This window comes from Bufo bufo, chromosome 1 (genome assembly GCF_905171765.1).
Source record: "Bufo bufo chromosome 1, aBufBuf1.1, whole genome shotgun sequence".
In the NCBI taxonomy this organism is placed as follows: Eukaryota; Metazoa; Chordata; class Amphibia; order Anura; family Bufonidae; genus Bufo; species Bufo bufo.
The window spans coordinates 815,939,604-815,955,419 of record NC_053389.1 but is presented as its reverse complement, the minus strand read 5'-3'; positions in this window follow the sequence as shown (position 1 = coordinate 815,955,419).

Sequence of the window (15,816 nt, the reverse complement as noted above, 5' to 3'; positions counted from 1 at the left end):
CGGCCGCACAGCTTAAATCTGTGGAACTGTTTTGGGCAGGAAAGCCATGCTTGCTTTCGGCCAAATGTGACTTCCATGGAATTCGGGAACCCCTGCTCGGATCTAGGTGATTTTTGGATATGTTGTTCACCCAGATCAGAGCTATCCATGGATATATACATTATATATATATAAGAGCTGTTCCTGTTCCTGGTTCCTGTGGTGGTATCGGTGTCGAGCGGCGTGCTTGGAGTCCTCGGGAGGCACTGGGAGCATTTATCAACGGAGGTACCCGGTCGGGGTGCCAGGGGATCCGTTACACTCCCAAGTGTCCAAGGAAAGAAAACAAAATACCTAAGGTCCCGTTCCAAGTCGCTATCTCTGAGGCAGGCCATGGGCCTTTTCCAACCTGAGATGCGTGTGGTCCCCTGCACCGTCTGTACACTGACTCATATACTATAGTAGCCTGTGGCCCATGAAGGTAAACAGAGGGCAGTGAGTATGAGTTCCCATATCCTGCCACAGTATTCAACTGTATTATTGTCCATCAGGAGGGCTCAGCCAGGAGTGCTCGGCAGCAGCATATCTTCCTCTCCCTACGAAATTTGCCGTACACAATACGACCATACATGAGAAAGACGAGAGAGATGGTTGTACGGTCCGACATCTATGGATGAAGAACTTCAATGACTTGAGTGTACTTGAGCCTTTACTTTGGTCTCATACAATTACTCTTCTGCCTAGGAAGGTGGTCAGGGGTAGTTACCTGAAGAAGAGGTCAGTCAAAAGCTATCTAAAGTGTCTAAAGTGGGCAGCTTTAACGCATAACTCAAAAGTCAAAACCTAACAAAATTAGTTTAGACTGCATCAATACTCCACCTCCTAGTTGAAAGCAGGACCAGCGAGATTCCTGGACTGCAGAGACTCTCTAGCTGTTGCTGTGTCTTGGTGAGAACAAAGTGGTGACTGATGTTGTCTTCCCTGAACTGACTAACAAAATAATGATGTTGATTGGTCCGTGAGTAAACATTTATGAATTTATGTCCTTTACAATGTCCCTCTTAGTTGCAAGCACGTAGAGAAATAATCCAAACAAAAAATGAAAACTTTCACATTGTGAGGGGCCCCACCAAAAAAACATCTTACATCCCAGCCCCTTGGTGTCTTGTGAGTGCGGCTTTAGATTAGAAGGAGCCTAAACCTTTAGGATCTTAAATGAAAGGGGCTGTTCCATGAGTCTGTCCCTTATTAATCCCTTTAGTCCTATACATTGGTAGACGAAAAGAAAAAAAGATGAAGAAAAAAAAATCCAAAAAGGTTAAAGGGGTTGTAAACACGATAATTATTCACATTTTTCAGACCAGCATGGTTAGCAGCTGGATTCTGAATACGATTATAACTGCATGTCATTAACATTTACCATATCCTCATAATATCTGTATAGCGTCACTTGCTGTTGGTTCTTCTTTCTCATCTGTCCTACCTCCCGGAGGTGGCTGCACATGCTAGGCTCCATTGTTTGTCCACCAACCATATCTCCTGAAAGAACATGGCCCCTGAGCTGAAGCAGAAAGGACATCCCCTAACAAAGAACACGCCCTAAGCTTCCAGCTTGAAATAAATCTAGAAAAGCATTTGGAGGCAATGAATGTGGAGATCTCTGGATCCATGTGAGGTACAGGGCTGTTGAAGCTTTGTTAGAAAATATTGTCATGTACTATATGATTGTCAGATTTTTTGTGTTTCACATGAATCATGGGGATAACCCCTTTAAATAAGACTTCACCCATTTAAAGGGGTAGATGAAGAGTTGAAGATCCAGTCATGCCCTATTCTTTTAGTACTGGACACTACCAGCAGTTTCCCGTCCCGCAAGTTGCCCCGATAACCCGTCACCAGCACCACCTTGGGAGTGAGATGTTGTACCTTCTGCTCCATGACATTGCACAGTGAGCTTGCTCCGTAAAGTGTCACACAGGGCAGAGTTCTCACCGTCTTGTTCCTGATCAGATAATTTCAGATATTTATAGTCTAATGGTTTCATTAGTACAAACTCTAACGTGATAACGGCTGTGATTGCATCACGGAATATACCAGTCTTATCTCCTCGCCCACCCCTTCATTTTATGGAGACGAGGTTATGATCGCCTTATGGTAAATACATAGAAGGGAAAAGAACACTCACAGATAATAAGGCAGGAAATCATAGATAAGACGGGGGAATACTAACCCTGCTGGACCGTGCCATAAGATAAGTTATCGAGAGCCGTCTTTTATTTGGACGTTATAGTTAGAGATGAGCGAATTTTTCAAAAATTCGATTCAGCTGGTTCACCAAATTTTTTCACGGCGAATCGCGTTAAAAAACACTATTTCCTTGCTGCAGAGAGCCTTTATAGTGGTGTAGAACACTGTGCCTGCGAAGTAACACGCATAGGGGAGGTCTGCTGTGGTAGTGAATAAATACTGTGAGTCCGTATGACATGCAGATGACAGTGATCGCTCTTAGAATCACTGCACACTTCAATAATTTGGGCAGTCACGGGGCCAAAACTGACCAAATAACTCAAGTGTGAACTCAGCCTTACAGGTCGATGTTAGCGCCAAGAAGAAGCGCACTCCTTTTACAAACCGTCCTCAGCACTGATTCCACATAGATGTCTACAGAACCTGTTCTATTAAATGCTTATACAAGTAGAGCCCCCGACAGAGTGGAGAGGGTGTCAGCAGTAAGTTTGTGTTGACGTCACTGATTATTTTGCCCTTCCTCTGATCCATCAGAACAAGAACCCACAAAAAAAGGATCCTGTCTGTGGAGCATCCGCTTTCACTAGGTCAGCATTTGGTCAGTAATCCATCAGTATTGCTAATGGCCCAAAAAAACAGGAGTGGATTCCAAAACAGAGATGACACGTGAATGGAATATTTGCATGTCTACTGTTTTTGTACCCACTCCTGCTTTGGCTACCAAATCACAAGCCAATTCTGATGGGGACCATACAGGCCTTATAGCTGCTACACAAACAGGATCAATTGTGCGTCTCATTTTTCCTTCCTTCTGACAGATCAGAAGAAGGGTCAAATAAATGATGCCAGCCAGGCCGAAAGGCAAAAAAGTGGCCCAGTCATGAAGTGGGGAGGGTGGGAACAGCATGAGAAGTCCACAGAGTGGCCCAAAGAGTCTGGAGGTGGTGGCAGCATGAGGAGGCCACAGAGTGGCAAGGTGAAATAGTGTGGAGGTGGCAGCAGCATGAGGAGACCACAGAGTGGCAAGGTGACATAGTGTGTAGGTGGCAGCAGCATCAGAAGGCCACAATGACAGTGTGGAGGTGGCAGCAGCAGCATCATGAGGCCACTGAGTGGCACAATGACAGATCGTGGAGGTGGTGGTGGCATCAGAAGACTACAGAGTGGCAAGGGTATCATAGTTGTGGAGGTGGCAGCAGCATGAAGAGACCACAGAGTGGCAAGGTGACATAGTGGTGAGGTGGCAGCAGCATCAGGAGGACCACAGAGTGACCCGGTGACAGAGTGGGGAGGTGGTAGCAATACCATTACCAGCTGAAGATGTGGGTGAAAGAAGGAGAACTTGGCATCAGATTTATGGCATCAGGCGGGTGGCAGCATCTGAATAGTAGCTGAGGCAGGTAGCCAGAAGAAACCGGTCTCTTTTGTCAAGTGTTGGTGTGGCACCATGGATGATCTAGTCTGATGCATCAGCTGTCAGGACTCGAACCTGTGGCCAGTCATGTCCCAGCGGTAGCTCTACCCACTAGGCTACCGGCTCTCCCTGGACTGTCTCTAGCTAACTTCTAACTACCTCTCTTGTCCTTGCCTTGACCTGCTGATTATTCCAATCTCTTGCACCTGCTACTTCCCTATAAAACGCAGCCCTTGAACACAGCCCTTTGCTGGTTATTGTGCCTCCAAGCCTGTAGCAAGCTTCCTCTCTGCTCCTCCACCGCTATTGCTGATTTACCATCGTTGCCAACCGCCGACCGTTTTGACCTCGCTGAATTGGCCGCCTGCATTGACTTACTGCTTACCACCGACCACGCTCCGTCTACTCCTGCTGTTACCTCGCTGCCATCTCTGCTGCCGACCCGGACTGATCGACCCGCGCTACCTGCCTCCTCTGCTGTGGCCTCTGCCACTGGACTCCATACTTCAGCTCGGGTGTCCTCAGACTCAGGTGAGCCTCGATTGACACTACTCCTAACAGAAAAACCAGCCCAGTCCGCAGTCGCCACCCTGCGCAAGCAGGTGTCTGAGCTGCAAGAGTTCGGCACCACCTACCAGGAGAAATTTGCGCAAATCCAAGGCCTGGTACAGAGTCAACAGGGGGGAGATCATGAGCTCCAACGGCAACTCCAGGACATACGCGGCGCGGCGTGCAGACACCCGCATCACTACCCTCGAAATTCAATGGAGATCGTCGCCAGTACCGGGCTTTTTCTCAAATCAGTGCCGTATCTACTTCCGGATGCATCCGGCCCCTTTTTCCACTAACGAGAAGAAAGTATTGTTTCATTGTTAACCTCCTGACGGATGAGGCCCCTGGCATGGGCGTCTCCATACGTGGAAACCAATAGCCGTCTGCTGCGCGATCTGGATTGTTTCATCACAGCTATGAGCCAGGTCTTTGATGACCCCAATCGCTGTGCGACAGCTGAGGCAAGAACTACACAGTCTTCGTCAGGGGAAGACGCTCTGTCGCCGAGTACGCCGCCGAGTTCCGCCGCTGGTCTCAGACACCAACTGGAACCCAGCTGCTCAAAGGAGCCAATTTCGGCGAGGTCTATCGGAGGCGATCAAAGATGAACTTGCCAGACTTGAAGCCCCGGATGATTTGGACGACTTCATTCAGGTGTGTGTCCGTATTGATCAGAGCTCACCGAGAGAAGGAAAGAAAGGCTCTGGTTCCAAGGCGACAGACCCACTTACTCTACTACCCAGCAGTCGCCCAACCTCCCATCGAGCCGATGATGGTTGACGCAGTGCGCAAAACTCTGTCCGTAGCAGAAAAAGAACGACGACTGGCCGAAGGCCTCTGCCTCTACTGTGGGGAGCCAGGGCACATTGCCATCAAATGCCCCAACAAATCCCACAGAAAACCATTGCCGTCACTAAACTGCGAGAGCAGCGGCAGCCGCAATCCCACCGGTGACGGCAGAGACATACTGAGTTAGCAGCCACCGGGTCCCACTTCACCATTCCAATTGTCATTACCATCGGGGATCGACAACTTCTCTGTTCTGCAATGCTCGACTCCGGGGCTGGCGACAATTTTATGGATCAAACTTTTGCTCACGAGAACAACATTCCGCTTGTAACCAAGACAGCCCCCATCGATCTGGAAACAGTGGATGGGTCCCCACTCTCCTCAGGACCCGTACACATCAGACCACAGATTTACAGCTCCACATTAAAACCGACCACCACGAGACGATCCACTTCTCTTGATTTCCTCCCCAAGTTTCCGGTGATCTTGGCATTCCCGTGTTAGCCACTCACAACCCTTCGGTGGACTGGGAAACCCGCTGTCTACGGTTCACATCCGAGTTCTGCTTTTCGAACTGTCTGCATGAACCTGCTTCCCCAACACCCAAAGTATCTATCATCTCGGAACAACGGTCAAGGAGCTGTTGCCTCCACAATATAGTGAGTTTCAGGATGTCCTGCGAAAAAAAAAACGCAGACAAGCTGCCCCCGCATCGACCATACGACTGCCCAATTGAATTATTACCTGGGGCTGAAATACCCTTCGGCAGCATCTACTCCCTCTCGGAGCCTGAACTCAAGCCCTGAAGGACTACTTGGACGAGGACCTAAAGAAGGGCTTCATTCGACCCTCCACCTCCCCGCGGGAGCACCCTTCTTCTTCGTGGAGAAAAAAAGACTCCTCTCTACGCCTTGCATTGACTATCGCAAGCTGAATGATGTTACGGTAAAAAACCGTTACCACTCCCCCTTGATTTCGGAACTTCTCGAGAGACTCCGGGCGGCGAAAGTCTTTACGAAACTCTATCTTCGAGGGGCCTATAATCAGGTTCGCATTCGCCCCGGGGATGAATGGAAGACCCGCCTTTCGCACACGATATGGACATTTTGAATACTTAGTTATGCCCTTCGGACTTTGCAATGCCCCAGCCACTTTCCAACATTTCATTAATGACGTCCTTAGGGACATGCTGGATCTTTCGTAGTGTATACCTGGACGATATTTTAATTTTCTCGGAAAATCTCGATCAACATCGCAAACATGTCCCGCAGGGTGTTACAAAGACTTCGCGAGCAGTCCCTTACATCAAGCTCGAGAAATGCGAGTTCGAACAGACCACCACCCAGTTTCTCGGTTACATCATCTCCCGAAGGGCTTAGTATGGATCCTCGGTAAATTCAGGCTGTAATAGATTGGCCGTCCCCTAAGAACGAAAAAGAATACAGTAGGTTTGTCGGCTTCGCCAACTTTTACCGAAAATTCATTCGGAACTTCTCAACAAATCATTTCTCCAATTACCCACTTAACCAAAAAGACTGTGCCCTTTTCCTGGACACCCCGAAGCACAGGAAGCCTTCACCAAGCTTAAATCCCTCTTCACGTCTGCTCCAATTCTGATCCATCCTAATCCCGAACTGCCATTCACAATCGAAGTGGACGCTTCCGACACCGCAGTAGGCGCTGTCCTATCACAACGTACGGGAGAAAAGATGCTTTTACACCCTTGCGCCTTCTTCTCTCGCCAAATGTCCCCCGCAGAGAGGAACTATGACATCGGGAATAAGGAGTTACTGGCAATCAAAGATGCCTTCTCGGAGTGGAGACATCTATTGGAGGGGGCCATCAATCCCATAACTGTGTTCACTGACCACCAAAACCTCGAATTCATCCGTTCTGCCAAGAGGCTTTCCGCCAGACAAGCCAGATGGAGTTTTTTTTTTATCGATTCAATTTCATTATCACATATCGCCCTGGGTCGAAGAATGGCAAAGCAGATGCCCTTTCCAGGATGTTCTCTGAACCTTCACAGGACAACAAGGGCCAAGCCAGCATTCTACCCGAGAAAAATGTCTTAGGAGCTACTTACCCAAAGGAACTCCTGGGGTCAATCAAGAAGGCTTATGAAAAGGACCCCTTCCTCACCCACCCAGCAGAAGACGTCAACCTCACCCTCAAGGGTGGCTTCTGGGTATACCTGGGTCGACAACTGTACGTACCAGAAATGGCACGGCTCGATGTACTAAAATATAACCACGATACCAAGTTGGCTGGCCATCCAGGTACAAGAAAGACCCAGGAACTCCTGTCCCGCTCCTTCTGGTGGCCGACGTATAAGAAAGATACTAAAAGGTTTGTCTCCTCATGCACAGTCTGTGCCCGCAACAAGACTCCCCGCTCTTCACCCGTGGGGCTGCTGCGACCACTCCACATCCCCTCCCGCCCTTGGGGTTCAATTTCTATGGACTTTGTGGTTGACCTACCCCCTTCAAAAGGGATGAACACCATCCTGGTCGTCGTGGACCGCCTTACCAAGATGGCCCATTTCATCCCCTGCAAGGGCCTACCCACCGCCAAACAGACGGCTGACCTAGTATTCCGTGAAATCTTTAGGTTACACGGGGTTCCAGATGATGTGGTCTCTGACCGAGGAGTGCAATTCACCTCTAAATTCTGGAAAGACTTCTGCCTGGCCCTTGGGATCACGGTAAACCTGTCCTCCGCTTTCCATCCCCAGTCTAATGGGCAGACACAGAGAACAAACCAGAACCACGAGCAGTACCTACGTTGTTTCATCACTCATTTGCAGGATGACTGGTTGGACCACCTTCCTACGGCCGAGTTTTCCTACAATAATGCGGAACACAGTTCCACCCATTACAGTCCTTTCTACGCCAACACTGGCCTGCATCCAGCTTTCATCCCACGCCTGCCCATCACCTCCACGCTTCCAGCTGTGGCCGAACGCCTGGCAAATTTACAAGAGGCACAAGAGAACCTTTCCAATAATCTCCTTGAGGCTCAGAGACGCTTTATGCGGGCGACAGACTAACGTCGTAGACCCGCTCCGGACTTTCAGATAGGAGATCAAGTGTGGCTCTCTCAAAGAAACCTAAGACTGAAGGTACCTGCTCAGAAATTGGGCCAAAAATACTTGGGGCTTTCCGGATCTCTGAAGTCACCTTTCGGCTAGACCTCCCACATTCCATCAGGGTGCACCCAGTCTTCCATTGTCTCCCTTCTCAAGCCCGTTTGTAGAGAACACCTTCCCTGGCCGCCATCCTCCCCCCCACCACCAGTAAGGGTACAAGGCGAAGAGGAGTACATTGTCTCAAAAGATCCTTGACTCAGACTCCACCGGGGCAAAAATCCAATACTTGATTTCCTGGAAAGGTTATCCTCCAGAAGACAACTCCTGGAACCGGAGGAGAACATTCATGCCCCCAGACTTGTCAGGGAGTTCCATCTGAGTCACCCAGATAAGCCTTCCCCTGCGGTGCCCGAGGTCACCTTGGAAGGGGGGAGAGTACTGTCAGGACTCGAACCTGTGGCCAGTCATGTCCCAGGCGGTAGCTCTACCCACTAGGCTACCGTCTCTCCCTGACTGTTCTCTAGCTAACTTCTAACTACCTCTCTTGTCCTTGCCTTGACCTGCTGATTATTCCAATCTCTTGCACCTGCTACTTCCCTATAAAACCCAGCCCTTGAACACAGCCCTTTGCTGGTTTATTGTGCCTCCAAGCCTGTAGGCAAGCTCCTCTCTGCTCCTCCACCGCTATTGCTGATTTACCATCGTTGCCAACACCGGACCGTTTTGACCTCGCCAGAATTGCCGCCTGCATTGACTTACTGCTTACCACCGACCACGCCCTCGTCTACTCCTGCTGTTACCTCGCTGCCTTTCTCTGCTGCCGACCCGGACTGATCGACCGCGCTACCTGCCTCCTGCTTCTGTGGGCCTCTGCCACTGGACTCCATACTTCCAGCTCGGGTGGTCCTCAAGACTCAGGTGAGCCTCGATTGACACTACTTCCCTAACAGAATAACCAGCCCAAAAAAAATGGAGTCCGCAGTCGCCACCCTGCGCAAGCAGGTGTCTGAGCTGCAAGAGTTCCGGCACCACCTACCAGGAGAAATTTTCGCAAATCCAAGGCCTGGTACAGAGTCAACAGGGGGAGATCATTGAGCTCCAACGGCAACTCCTGGACATACGCGGCGCGGCTGCAGACACCCGCATTGCCACTACCCTCGAAATTCAATGGAGATCGTCGCCAGTACCGGGGCTTTCTCAATCAGTGCCGTATCTACTTCCGGATGCATCCAGCCCCCTTTTCCACTGACGAGAAGAAAGTATTTTTCATTGTTTAACCTCCTGACGGATGAGGCCCTGGCATGGGCGTCTCCATACGTGGAAACCAATAGCCGTCTGCTGCGCGATCTGGATGTTTTCATCACAGCTATGAGCCAGGTCTTTGATGACCCCAATCGCTGTGCGACAGCTGAGGCAAGACTACACAGTCTTCGACAGGGAAGACGCTCTGTCGCCGAGTACGCCGCCGAGTTCCGCCGCTGGGTCTCAGACACCAACTGGAACCCAGCTGCTCAAAGGAGGCCAATTTCGGCGAGGTCTATCGGAGGCGATCAAAGATGAACTTGCCAGACTTGAAAGCCCCGGATGATTTGGACGACTTCATTCAGGTTGGTGTCCGTATTGATCAGAGGCTCACCGAGAGAAGGAAAGAAAGGCTCTGTTCCAAGGCGACAGACCCACTTACTCTACTACCCAGCAGGGTCGCCCAACCTCCCATCGAGCCGATGATGGTTGACGCAGTGCGCAAAACTCTGTCCGTAGCAGAAAAAGAACGACGACTGGCCGAAGGGCCTCTGCCTCTACGTGGGGGAGCCAGGGCACATTGCCATCAAATGCCCCAACAAATCCCGCAGAACCATTGCCGTCACTAAACTGCGAGAGCAGCGCAGGCCGCAATCCCACCGGTAACGCAGAGACAACTGAGTTAGCAGCCACCGGGGTCCCACTTCACCATTCCAATTGTCATTACCATCGGGGATCGACAACTTCTCTGTTCTGCAATGCTCGAACTCCGGGCTGGCGACAATTTTATGGATCAAACTTTTGCTCACGAGAACAACATTCCGCTTGTAACCAGACAGCCCCCAACGATCTGGAAACAGTGGATGGGTCCCCACTCTCCTCAGGACCCGTTACACATCAGACCACAGATTTACAGCTCCACATTAAAACCGACCACCACGAGACATCCACTTCTCTTTGATTTCCTCCCCCAAGTTTCCGGTGATCTTGGGCATCCCGTGGTTAGCCACTCACAACCCTTCGGTGGACTGGGAAACCCGCTGTCTACGGTTACATCCGAGTTCTGCTTTTCGAACTGTCTGCATGAACCTGCTTCCCCCAACACCCAAAGTATCTATCATCTCGGAAACCAACGGTCAAGGAGCTGTTGCCTCCACAATATAGTGGAGTTCAGGATGTCTGCGAAAAAAAAAACTCAGACAAGCTGCCCCCGCTCGACCATACGGTCTGCCCAATTGAATTATTACCTGGGGCTGAAATACCCTTCGGCAGCATCTACTCCCTCTCGGAGCCTGAACTCAAGGCCCTGAAGGACTACTTGGACGAGGACCTAAAGAAGGGCTTCATTCGACCCTCCCACCTCCCCCGCGGGAGCACCCTTCTTCTTCGTGGAGAAAAAAGACTCTCTCTCTACGCCCTTGCATTGACTATCGCAAGCTGAATGATGTTACGGTAAAAAACCGTTACCCTCTCCCCTTGATTTCGGAACTTCTCGAGAGACTCCGGGCGGCGAAAGTCTTTACGAAACTCGATCTCGAGGGGCCTATAATCTGGTTCGCATTCGCCCCGGGGATGAATGGAAGACCGCCTTTCGCACACGATATGGACATTTTGAATACTTAGTTATGCCCTTCGGACTTTGCAATGCCCAGCCACTTTCCAACATTTCATTAATGACGTCCTTAGGGACATGCTGGATCTGTTTCGTAGTGGTATACCTGGACGATAGTTTTAATTTTCTCGGAAAATCTCGATCAACATCGCAAACATGTCCGCAGGGTGTTACAAAGACTTCGCGAGCAGTCCCTTTACATCAAGCTCGAGAAATGCGAGTTCGAACAGACCACCACACCCAGTTTCTCGGTTACATCATCTCCCCGGAAGGGCTTAGTATGGATCCTCGGAAAATTCAGGCTGTAATAGATTGGCCTCCCCCTAAGAACGAAAAAGAAATACAGAGGTTGTCGGCTTCGCCAACTTTTACCGAAAATTCATTCGGAACTTCTCAAAAATCTTTCTCCAATTACCCCACTTAACCAAAAAGACTGTGCCCTTTTTCCTGGACACACCCGAAGCACAGGAAGCCTTCACCAAGCTTAAATCCCTCTTCACGTCTGCTCCAATTCTGATCCATCCTAATCCCCGAACTGCCCTTTCACAATCGAAGGTGGACGCTTCCGACACCGCAGTAGGCGCTGTCCTATCACAACGTACGGGAGAAAAGATGCTTTTACACCCTTGCGCCTTCTTCTCCTCGCCAAATGTCCCCCGCAGAGAGGAACTATGACATCGGGAATAAGGAGTTACTGGCAATCAAAGATGCCTTCTCGGAGTGGAGACATCTATTGGAGGGGGCCATCAATCCCATAACTGTGTTCACTGACCACCGAAACCTCGAATTCATCCGTTCTGCCAAGAGGCTTTCCGCCAGACAAGCCAGAATGGAGTTTTTTTTTTCTCGATTCAATTTCATTATCACATATCGCCCTGGGTCGAAGAATGGCAAAGGCAGATGCCCTTTCCAGGATGTTCTCTGAACCTTCACAGGGACAACAAGGGCCAAGCCAGCATTCATACCCGAGAAAAATGTCTTAGGAGCTACTTACCCAAAGGAACTCCTGGGTCAATCAAGAAGGCTATGAAAAGGACCCCTTCCTCACCCACCCAGCAGAAGACGTCAACCTCACCCTCAAGGGTGGCTTCTGGGTATACCTGGGTCGACAACTGTACGTACCAGAAATGGCAACGGCTCGTGTACTAAAATATAACCACGATACCAAGTTGGCTGGCCATCCAGGTACAAGAAAGACCCAGGAACTCCTGTCCCGCTCCTTCTGGTGGCCGACGTATAAGAAGATACTAAAAGGTTTGTCTCCTCATGCACAGTCTGTGCCCGCAACAAGACTCCCCGCTCTTCACCCGTGGGGCTGCTGCGACCACTCCACATCCCCTCCCGCCCCTTGGGGTTCAATTTCTATGGACTTTGTGGGTTGACCTACCCCCTTCAAAAGGGATGAACACCATCCTGGTCGTCGTGGACCCGCCTTACCAAGATGGCCCATTTCATCCCCTGCAAGGGCCTACCCACCGCCAAACAGACGGCTGACCTAGTATTCCGTGAAATCTTTAGGTTACACGGGGTTCCAGATGATGTGGTCTCTGACCGAGGAGTGCAATTCACCTCTAAATTCTGGGAAAGACTTCTGCCTGGCCCTTGGGATCACGGTAAAACCTGTCCTCCCGCTTTCCATCCCCAGTCTAATGGGCAGACACAGAGAACAAACCAGAACCACGAGCAGTATCCTACGTTTTTCATCACTCATTTGCAGGATGACTGGTTGGACCACCTTCCTACGGCCGAGTTTTCCTACAATAATGCGGAACACAGTTCCACCCCATTACAGTCCTTTCTACGCCAACACTGGCCTGCATCCAGCTTTCATCCCACGCCTGCCCATCACCTCCACGCTTCCAGCTGTGGCCGAACGCCTGGCAAATTTACAAGAGGCACAAGAGAACATTTCCAATAATCTCCTTGAGGGCTCAGAGACCGCTTTAAGCGGGCGACAGACAAACGTCGTAGACCCGCTCCGGACTTTCAGATAGGAGATCAAGTGTGGCTCTCCACAAGAAACCTAAGACTGAAGGTACCTGCTCAGAAATTGGGCCAAAAATACTTGGGGCCTTTCCGGATCTCTGAAGTCCACCTTTCGGCTAGACCTCCCACATTCCATCAGGGTGCACCCAGTCTTCCATTGCTCCCTTCTCAAGCCGTTTGTAGAGAACACCTTCCCTGGCCGCCATCCTCCCCCCCCCCACCACCAGTAAGGGTACAAGGCGAAGAGGAGTACATTGTCTCAAAGATCCTTGACTCCAGACTCCACCGGGGCAAAATCAATACTTGATTTCCTGGAAAGGTTATCCTCCAGAAGACAACTCCTGGGAACCGGAGGAGAACATTCATGCCCCCAGACTTGTCAGGGAGTTCCATCTGAGTCACCCAGATAAGCCTTCCCCTGCGGTGCCCGGAGGTCACCTTGGAAGGGGGAGAGTACTGTCAGGACTCGAACCTGTGGCCAGTCATGTCCCAGGCGGTAGCTCTACCCACTAGGCTACCGTTCTCTCCCTGGACTGTTTCTCTAGCTAACTTCTAACTACCTCTCTTGTCCTTGCCTTGACCTGCTGATTATTCCAATCTCTTGCACCTGCTACTTCCCTATAAAACCCAGCCCTTGAACACAGCCCTTTGCTGGTTATTGTGCCTCCAAGCCTGTAGCAAGCTTCCTCTCTGCTCCTCCACCGCTATTGCTGATTTACCATCGTTGCCAACCCGGACCGTTTTTGACCTCGCTGAATTGCCGCCTGCATTGACTTACTGCTTACCACCCGACCACGCCTCCGTCTACTCCTGCTGTTACCTTCGCTGCCATCTCTGCTGCCGACCCGGACTGATCGACCGCGCTACCTGCCTCCTGCTTCTGTGGGCCTCTGCCACTGGACTCCATACTTCCAGCTCGGGTGTCCTCAGACTCAGGTGAGCCTCGATTGACACTACTCCCTAACACAGGCATTGGTGGGTGGAAATCCTGGCTAATCCAAGCCTGAATTATCAGTCTCTCCACATTTTGGATGGACAGGCCAGTTCTTCTTGGGGTAACTATGGCCCCCACCGCACTACACACCCCCTCTGATGCCACACTATTGGCCGGGCAGGACAGCTTTTCCAGGGCAAACTCGGACAGTTGCGGCCACAAATCCAGTTTGGCTGTCCAATAGTCCAGCGGATCTGCAATGTGGGGTGGCAGGGTGCACTCCAAGTATGCCACCACCTGCTGGTTCAGGTTCTGCTCTATGTCTAGCTGCTGGTATGTAGTTTCTTCACTATGTTGGTGAAGAAAGCTACTCCTCAGCAACTCTAGACTCAGGCTGCTGCTGATGGAGCTGGTACTGCTCCTGCCATCCCACCACTCCCCAGCAGCAATGGCAGTGGAACGTGAGCTCAGAGGGCCCCCCGGTCAGACCTGTGAGAAGATGGACTATGGCGCAGATAGTCAGCGGCCCTACTGACTACATAGTATGTATCTGTAGTAGTTCAGTTTTGTCCTCCCCCTCAGCGGATGTAAAAAAAGGCGCCCATTTTGGACCGGTAGCGAGGGTCCAACAAGGTGGAGAGCCAGAAGTCATCCCTCTACCGATTAGTGAAATTCGGCTGTCACTACACAAGCAAGTGAGCATGCAGCGGGCCATTTGTGCAAGTGACTAGGAGGGACTCCCTGCCTCCATCTCCACTACATACTGCCACAATGTGCCTGGGTCATCTGCCTCATCTTCCTTTTCGCCCTGTAGCTCCTCTGGCTGCTCCTGCTCCTCCTCTCCTGTCACCTGTGTAGAAAAACCACGCAGTTTGGCAGACACCGACATACTCAAAGACTGGCCCACCTTCTGTTCTACAGTCGTGGCCAAAAGTTTTGAGAATTACATAAATATTGGAAATTGGAAAGTTTGCTGCTTAAGTTTTTATAATAGCAATTTGCATATACTCCAGAATGTTATGAAGAGTGATCAGATGAATTGGCATAGTCCTTCTTTGCCATGAAAATTAACTTAATCCCAAAAAAACCTTTCCACTGCATTTCATTGCTGTCATTAAAGGACCTGCTGAGATCATTTCAGTAATCGTCTTGTTAACTCAGGTGAGAATGTTGACGAGCACAAGGCTGGAGATCATTATGTCAGGCTGATTGGGTTAAAATGGCAGACTTGACCTGTTAAAAGGAGAGTGATGCTTGAAATCATTGTTCTTCCATTGTTAACTATGGTGACCTGCAAAGAAACGCGTGCAGCCATTCATTGCGTAACATAAAAAATGGCTTCACAGGCAAGGATATGTGGCTACTAAGATTGCACCTCAATCAACAATTTATAGGATCATCAAGAACTTCAAGGAAAGAGGTTCAATTCTCGTTAAGAAGGCTTCAGGGCGTCCAAGAAAGTCCAGCAAGCGCCAGGATCGTCTCCTAAAGAGATTCAGCTGCGGGATCGGAGTGCCACCAGTGCAGAGCTTGCTCAGGAATGGCAGCAGGCAGGTGTGAGCGCATCTGCACGCACAGTGAGGCAAAGACTTTTGGAAGATGGCCTGGTGTCAAGAAGGACAGCAAAGAAGCCACTTCTCTCAAAAAAAAAAACATCAGGACAGATTGATCTTCTGCAGAAAGTATGGTGAATGGACTGCTGAGGACTGAGGCAAAGTCATATTCTCTGATGAAGCCTCTTTCCGATTGTATGGGGCATCTGGAAAAAGGCTTGTCCGGAGAAGAAAAGTTGAGCGCTACCATCATTCCTGTGTCATGCCAACATGTAAAGCATCCTAAGACCATTCATGTGTGGGGTTGCTTCTCATCCAAGGGAGTGGGCTCACTCACTAATTTTGCCCAAAAACACAGCCATGAATAAAGAATGGCACCAAAACACCCTCCAACAGCAACTTCTTCCAACAATCCAACAA